Here is a 9,374-nt window from a genome sequence, read left to right as displayed (position 1 = left end):
TGTGTGTGTGTGAGATCTCATAGGAATTACGTACATATACAGGTCTGAAGTTGGATATCTGCGTAATTCCAAAAATGCAAATTAAAACAAAATGCAATCTGCAAGATATAGTGAAAACTATATATTTTGAATCTATTATCACGCTTCACATTTCTTCAAACAGGACTTGGTACCCGAGTTGGGGTCTTTGGGGCCCTTAGGTCCTATGACTATTTGTTCAAAAAGGCCCAAAACATCACCACAAAGATGAAACAACCAACCCGGTCTAAGGTTCGTGATATGGTCACGTTATTTTGATCTATTGATTCGTCAACTGGGACACCATTTTCTTGGGACTGTGACCATTTCACAAACTGCCATGAGATTGGGCTGCAGCAGTCTGGTCTGGGGGACAACAACGGCCGCTGTGACACAATCCGCGGTCTCTGGGGGACGCAACAACGGGGAAATGAAACGCCACACGCCGGCAACAACAACGGGACAGACCGCCACACGCAGGACATGCTATGACAATGGGACAGTTGGGGTTAGGGAGAGAAGGACGGGGAAAGGAGGCGTCACACGTAAGAGGTGGCGACAACAACAAGATAGTTGGGGTTAGGAGAAGAAGAACGCGGAACAAAACTGCCACACGCAATGTCTGGTCTCTGGGATGAAACTGTTTGACCCATCCACCACCCCAACCAACCAACCAACCAACCTCCTTCTGCTCACTATCGTAATTGTGCTGTTATCATGAAAGATGCTTCCCATTAAAATATAGTAGTTTAAAATTCATGCTCACCACCACAAAAAATACTGAAAATCGTGTCCCTGTACATGAATCAAAAGATACGTCACCATTTCACGAACTGCCATGAGACTGGGCTGAAACAACACACCAACAACTGAAGAATCATCTCACCAAGAACTAATCATTTAAGTAAGGTAGAATGCAATTTTATTAAAGCCAGGAATAGGGGAAAGCGGGCGTTGTTGTGCCGCCTCTGCGTGGAATCTGTTGTGAAATGACCTGAGTCTTTGGTCGCTCCTCACTCAACCTGTCTTGGCCAGGATGCTCTTCTCTGTGAGAGTCTGTCCTGGTTAAATAAAATAAACCGATGATGCCATGCAAGAGCAGTGTGCCTCAGTTGTAGTTAGGGCGTATAATTGTCTACACTGGGAGTGAAAACTTACTTTGAAGAGCAACTAAGATGCAATGCAAAAATGCAAATATCGTGACAAATGCACTGAACTGTGGTGTAAAAGCTGACGATACATGAGTAAAATGAACAAAAACTTCACTCAAGCTCCAAACTTGAAATGTCATTTTAAGTGAAGTCTGCCTCTTTTCTGCATCAGGATGACACTCTCCTAATCCAAGTCTGTGCTGCAGACTGGGTACGTTTTACAGAGAAGTACTTCCTGCTTGTATCACAACAGATTTATGTGGTCATTTCTCCTGCGTTGTTGCTCTGCCACATTTGGCCTTGTAACAAAAATCAATAACAAAAATGATCAGGAGTCAACCATCTGTAATGTCTGAGATGCTGAAATCCGTTGGAGAGTATGAGGATGAGTCGATTCCTTGTTTCCAGACTGCAGGCTCATTAACTACGGAGCAGAAAACAATTCATGGATCAAGCGGATCTGATGGATGGCGTTGTCTGGAGTGAGAGGGAGCTGAGGATATGCTTTATGACACCGCAACTGTAACTACGCTTCCCGGCCTTGAAGACGATTTGGAGGTGTTTATGATGTTGATATACACCAGCTGATTGATATCCGTTGTAACGGCTGTTGTTGATTTTCCTTACGCTTTATTTATCCAGGGAAGGTTTTGTCAGAATGAATGCTCATTTTTTCAACAAGCACCGTGTCTTAAACTCAAACAGTTACACACAGTCACACCTGTGATCTCCCCAGTGTTTGATAGTGATGTGCACAGAGCATAGACTGTATGTATATTGATGGACATCTCAGCACAGAGAGAGGAGGGGAAGGGGAAGCACCTCATGGGCACGTGAGTGGACCAGAGGGGGGTGTTTGACATCTTCAGGGGCATCTGAAACGGCTCCAACTGGAATAGGTAATAGTGCCAACCGAAGGGACATGTGTTACCTGAAAGTTGGACATTGGACTGACCAGAGGGGGAACTTTTGCTGATCACAGGGGCATCTGGACAGACTAGAGAGTCACTTTGGTTGACTAAAATGTCATAAAAAAGTCACCATTTCAAAGGGCACTTGGGCTGACAAAATGGACCCTTACTATGTCTATAGGGGCATTTTAATTGACAAGAGTGATGCCTGGGCCCACTGCCAATCTGACATAACCACAAGGACGCTCGAACGGACTAAGAGCAGCAGTGCTGCCTAGAGGGACTGGGACTTTTAGCCAAGCCAAACCATGCTTTGCTGATTTGGGTTTCCGTTACTAGTTAAAGCGTGACAAGCGCCGTCGCACCCAAGATGGACCTTCTCTGAGAAGGTCCAAAACTCACCGGACCCGTCTTCAAGTGGGCTGCAGTGACATTTTGCTGAGCGCAAACAACCCCCTTTCTTTGCTTCAAATGTTGCAAGACTCAACTTATGTCTTGTTTAAAAAAATATCTCTGCAATCAGTTCGTTTCTAGCTGTTCTACTGAATCTTTGTGGTTTGAAGATACATTTCTCTATCCTGCTTCCCTGTTTGTTAGGGTTAGAAATATTACACTAGAGGGTGTGCTTTACTACAGCGTTACAGACCTCGGCTCTGGCCACATTGCTTTGTAGAGATTGTTGGGTTTACCCTACAGAAGGATGCTTTGACCAATCACAGCATTTGCATTGAGTAGAGAAGCACTTATGTTGACCAGGTCATATAGACACATTCTTGAAGAGCAAACCAACAAGAAGTGCACTTTGGTCAACCACAGGTCCATTTGGATCGAGTCAAAAGGCCCTCGATGGGGGTGTTGGATTGACCCAAAGAATAATTTAAACTAACTCGCAAAGCCCTTGTGGTGGGTTCCTTTGAGCAAATATGACAGTGAAATTGTTTTTTAAACTCTTAACATATCCTGCTTGAGTTTAGGTTTTTAAAAAGAACAAAAAGAGAATACCACTTGCCACAGAACAGCAGCTAGGTGTAAAGAGAATTGCTCAAGGGCATTTCAGTGGTCATTGAAGACGTGGGGGTTCTCTTTGACTTCCAAACTAAGATTCATCATGTTTGTCCATGTTTGGGGAACACAACCTTTTCAATGTCATTGTTCAGATAAAGGAAGTGACTCGTCTGGTTCAGGCCACTCAGTTCATTGATTGATAGATTCAGTGAAGTCACTCTGTAAAACCATGTTTTTAGAAAGAAAGGAGGGACAAATGGACAAACATGTTGACATTGTAGTTTCTTTGGCGAACATTAAGCTTATATTTATTTTATCTTGATACATGGCTATCCAGTGGGCATTCAAACACTGTCTCAACAATGTCATTATAATCAAACTCTGAAGAAAAAAAAGTGAATTAATTTTTTTTTTTTTATGACTCAATCTTGAACTTGGCTCTGTCTCATTACCAGAAAGAGAATAGCTCTCTAAAATGATCCGGCCTTTCCTCATTTCATGTCTCTCTCTCATCTCATGGACATAGCAAATGAAATGGAGGAGGAATGGAGGAGCCCATTAAAGCACTCCCATTGCCCTTGCACCAGTCATAACCATGACACGCTAGAGGATTAAGCACATGATGAGAGAGGAGGCATATGACCAACATGGGATTAAGGTTGATACCAGATGACATCAGACGTGGATGACACTTATTGAACAGTTTTTTACAAAACGCCAATATCGATCAAGTCTTAGCTGTGGCAGTTATAGTGTATATAGTGTATCTGGTACTCTTCACTATGGCTTTCCTTTAAGACTAGCTTCAGTTAGTGGGTTCCGACCATCCAATAAAAAAGATGGGCACCGCGTCTTCACATCCATCCACCGTAGAAAAGTGCAGACAAAATATCCCAGGTGTGGGCGCTGCCATCTTGTAATGTTGGCCACTCGCGAGTCAATCACAGCTCTCAATCACGTTTCACCCCGTTTTCATAGAACCAAATAACTTATTAAAACCAAACTTATCAGAAAAAGGACATTTGAACGAACATCAAAACTACTTAAAATGTCAAATCTTCTTTAAGAAAATGTATTTGAGGTGTAATTTAGATTTTTTTTTTTTTTTTGATGTGGTCCATCAGCTAACATGGAGGGGCAACACATTCTCACTCCCATCTAGTAATATACGGACGCTTGGTCAGGTGCCTTTGTCGTTATTGTTGTTGTCACGCTTGGTCGGGACTATTGGTGTCCCTTTTGACACTGTTAGGTTAATAAAAAGCTTGTGGGCATACGTTTCTGTGAGTCGCGGTAACGAGAGGGTTGGGTTAAGGTAAAGGTAGTGGGTGGGATTATGGTTCCCTGACACGAGGCAATAACGGGACGATTAAGGACACACACGGGAGACAAACCCCACGGATTTTAGCCGCTACTAAACCACAGAATCCAACGTCCCTCTCTACACCCGCTATCCTGGGTGAATGTCTTGTGTTTGACCCATCCACCACCCCACCCAACCTCCCTACGTGGAATTTTCCCCTTGCATGCTACTCGCTAAACCCCCCCCCCCCCCCCCCCCCTTTGGACGTACCTGTCCCATCTTCCGTTTGCTAAACTGAAGGTGTAATTAAATTGAGCACACGACAGTGTGACTCTCTTTATTTCTTTTTTTCTTACTGGAGCAACTTGAAGGACTTGATGCCTGAGGCAAGTCAACATCCTTAACTAGTAAGCAGAACAAAATAACACGTTTCATGGAGTCACTTTCTAACCAGGCGTGGTTAAATGGCTGTAGTGAATACATAAGGAAACACTACCGGGAGCAACACAAAGTATTTATAACATCCTACACGTACACAAAGTACTTGCGCTTTAACTCCACATCTAACATATAGAAGGAATGTTGAGCTACTTCCCATCCTTTTGAACAGGTAATGTAACTGTGAGCTATGATTGAGGTAGAGGTCAGAGGTGGGGTCTGTGGTCTGCTTCAGGTGAGCTTTGGTCTGTGGTGAGCCTTCAGGAAGGTGAGCAGGCGGAAGTGTTTGCCGCAGTCGAGGCAGCTGTACGGTGTCTCTCCGGTGGGATGCTACGGTGCCTCATGAAGCTGGTGGCCAGGGGAAGGTTTTGGAGCAGAGGTACACCTGTAGGGTTTTCCGGTCCGTGTTGTACCTGTGGTCCTCAGCTGTTGCTTCATAGAGTAACTCTTTTCAGAGATGTGCAGGGGAACGGTTTCTCACGTGTGCCTCCTCTGGTGAATTTTAAAATACGACAAGTGAGGGAACGTCTTCCCGCACACCTCGCAGTGATGATGACATCTCTGGCCGGCAGTCGCCGACAGGGAGATCGTTTGAGGGTTTGTGATGACGTAGTCTCAGGAAGCGGAAGCTCTTGCCGCAGATGGAGCAGAGCTGCCGCTCCCGGTGGATGGCCTGGTGGGTGTGCAGGTTGGCGGCTGGTTGAAGCCTCCCGCAGGTGGAGCATGGTAAGGCGTTCCTCCTGTGCCCACTTTGTGGGCGTCAGGTGACCGGCGTGGTAGAAGCTCTTTCCGCAGACGTCGCAGATGAACGTCTTCTCGAAGTGGGTATCCTGTGTGTTTCATCATGGATGCAGGAGTAACCTTTGCGCAGACGTCGCAGTGGCAGGTTTTTCCCCGGTGGTGCCGCGCCTTCACGTGCAGGTTGCGGTGAGCCTTGTGGTGTGAACTCTTGGGGCAGTAGTCGCAGGTGTACGGCAGCAGCCCGTGTTCTTTTCGTCACCATGTCGCGGAGTTTGAGGTGGCTGGTAAATTCTGTTCCGCAAACGAGCACAACGGGTGAGACTCCTCTCGTGGTCAGAGAGTCGCTCTGTGTTGGGAAACAGCATTAACCAGCGAACACTGGTAGTAACTTTGTGCTGTCTCACTCTGAGACGCGTGAGTTTTGTTGGGACCTGCTGTTGCGGGCGCGTGAGACTCGGCCCCCGCAGTTGAGGCGGCGCGGGGGGCGACGGGAAGAGGGCGAGCATACTTGTGGTCTGGGATATCATCCTTCGTGGGAGGGAGGCAGTGGAGTGTCACTGTGCAGAGTCGTGGCTTCACTGTCGCATCCATGGAGACGGTTTTATTTTCACCGCGGCCCAAAGAAATTTGTAATAAGCAGTTACGTTGAATCATATTCCAGATTCAAAGTGTAGGACTAGTTAGCATAACTCACCGTAGCATTAGCATTAGCAGCGCTCTGCAGTGGCACCAGCAGACACTTGAGTCAACAGCAGCGTTTCTAAACAAAAACCAAAACCGTAACGGTGTTCAGTGTTGTTTGAGCGTGGAGGATCTCACTTGTTGGTGTGGATTCACTCACTGACCCCTGAAAACCAGGATGTAGGTCTTCTCTGTTTGGGGGGCTCTCTCCTCCATCTGCTCCACTGAAACCAAGAAACACAAACCCGCTTTAAAACCATCACAACACTTCTTGTTGTGAAAATTGCCACTTTAGTCAATATTTGCAATCCTATCCACGGTCAAACACTGTGCAAACACAATATATCCTTTTTAATGAAATGTCAGTGTCTCTATATTCAGTAATCGCAGTATTATTCTCGTTAACACTTGTCTCTGTGTGCTGTGTCTATTGTAAATCGTTATGCACCAAACTAAAAAACTGTCTTTTATGTGAAAACCTTACACACACCATATTCATGGTCATCGTCTCTTATAATATCAAATAGGAAGCCCAAGAATTTGTACTAAATCTTACATTTCTGTATCAATTAAGATTTGTTTTAAATATTTGACAATTTCATTTAGTGGTGGTAGTATTAGTAGTTTGCACGAAAGATCTGTTTAATGATGAGTAGGCACTGGCTGCACTGTTCAGTTCTTCAGTAAAAGTATTTTAGTATAATCATGAAAAATATAGTTAAAAGTATAAAAATGTACCTTGTGAATGTTGCGATTTTATTTTAGAAGGCGAAGACCTCTGATTGCGTCTTCGTCAGATCGGCTAAATTTATGCGAATGGTGCTCTATTTTGCAAGTATGTGGGATTTTCAGGAAAGATATTGGATGGTGGTGGCGAGGGAAATAAACCAAATCACCGTTCTCATTTTTGTCTAGTGCAAACCAAAAAGGCTTTGACCATCAAAATAGTTTTACATTCATTTTTCTGTAACGACAAATGATAATGAAATAATGGCTACAGCTGTACATTGTATAAACTGCAGGGGATCATCAGACATCAGATTTTATAAACTCTTCATTTGTTTGTGGGGTAAAAAGCTTATTAAAGTAAATAAAGCTGTCAGATAATGGCGGGACTAGAAGTATAAGATTTTGGTACAGTACATTTACCTAGAGCTGGGAATATATTGATTATCAATATCATGCATAAGACTAGATATCGTCTTAGATTTTAAAATATCGTAATATGGCATGAGGTGTGTCTATTCCTGGTGTTTAAAGGCTGAATTACAGTAAAGTGATGTCATTTTCTGAACTTACCAGACTGTTGTAACTATCTATGTTTGCATTAACCACTTAGTCTTAATCCACTGCTGATGATTATTTATCTAAAATCTTATTGTGTAATATTTTGTGAGCGCATACAATAGTCAAACAACAAAATCGTTGCGGTATCCTATCAAGGTGTTTGGTCAAAAATATGTGATATTTGATTTTCCCATAGCCCAGCCCTACATGTACTTTAAATGTACTTCAGTACAGTATTACAGGGACTTGAGTATTACTAGAAACTGAGTAGACCTGTGAAGACCTCTAATCTGAACCCTAATGTGGTAGCTTCCCTGTGTGAAAGCTGCCCTGTGTCTTAGATCACCTTCTGTCGGTCGTAAACATTCGCTGCTCTCATAGAATCATGCGGATCCTCAGGTTCCTGGAGGCTCTTTCTGCTTCCAGTAGCCAGCTACCCTCTTAGGATTTATCAACGGCTTCAGCACACAAAAGTCCACCAGAGTCCTAGGTTTGTCCTGAAAGAATGACAATGCTCAATGAAACTTAAAAGGCCAAATCCATCTGCAATAAGTACTTTTATTTAAGTACACTTTAATGACAACCATACATTTAGTTACCTCATTTAGTTAAGGAATTTTACAAGTAGTGTGTGTGTGGATGGACGCTGATGGTGATATATTATTTACTGATCCCAAACTGGGAATGTTCTTTGTTACAGCAACAAGTATAAGACACACAGATCCAACAGAGAATATGGGACGCAGCTATACACCGTGTTATCAAAATGAGTTTATCATACTGTGTACATTTGCTTATCTACAGTAGGCCTGAAGATATATTATTTTCAAAAAGGAGACTTTTTACACAAATACCGTGACACGTGATATATTCTAAGACGTTATCATAGCATTAATATCTCATGTAAACAACTTAAAACATACATATATAGAGAAAGATGCCAAACTGTTTTAGGGTCGTTTTTTCCCTTTTTTAACATGTCTGAATTCACCAAACTATGTTGAACACCCATTTTCACGCCTTAAAGACTAAATTGGTTATGTTGTATGTGTAACAGTGTGTAAGGCTTAAAATATTTTTGAATGGAGTTTGGTGTTACTGCAAGAGGAGCGAATGCGTGTGCGCTCTTCTTTTAATATTATAACTTAGCTCTACCATTCAAAACACCTCGTCTTACACGGAAGTCTCTGGAACCGAAAGAGTTAACGTCAGTTAGCTGTTAGCTAGCAGTTAGCTGCATGTAGCTACCTCGGTTACGGGATTTTGTCATTCAAAGAGACTTTGTCCACCTCGTCACCACGCCTTGGCCAGGGTTAATGATGAGCGTGAGTTCGTTGTTAAAGGGTTAAATCGGCCATATTTAAGAATTCTCGCACTTATCAACCGGCTAGCTTAGCAAAAGCACTGCAGAGCCATGATGCGGAAAGGAGAAGTGACGTAGTTGTCTCGTCCAACGGCTAATGGCCTCCAAAGTAAAAGCACCTGCTGCTAATGTTGATTCTGTAGTCTGTGTTGAAACCATGATGTATAGTATAAATAATAATTGATTATAAAATATAATTTAATATCAACGGTCTATGGTTGAAATCTAGTGGGCTTTGAGCTGTCTGTCCATCTTTGGTCGATGTGCTTAATAATAATTGCGGCGACTAATAAAGGTTTATTAATTATTATTATTATTATTATTATTATATTATTATATAGTCGCAGTATTGTTATAGTGAATTCCTTCTGGATATTAAAAGTTTATCAGTATGGCTGAAGTAGTGCATCACATGCCATCAAGATATGTTTGAGACAAATAAGTGAAGACTCATTTATTAAAATTCAACAATGTAA

Source organism: Etheostoma spectabile, chromosome 15 (assembly GCF_008692095.1).
Source record: "Etheostoma spectabile isolate EspeVRDwgs_2016 chromosome 15, UIUC_Espe_1.0, whole genome shotgun sequence".
NCBI lineage: Eukaryota > Metazoa > Chordata > Actinopteri > Perciformes > Percidae > Etheostoma > Etheostoma spectabile.
Note: the sequence above shows the minus strand (reverse complement) of the source record.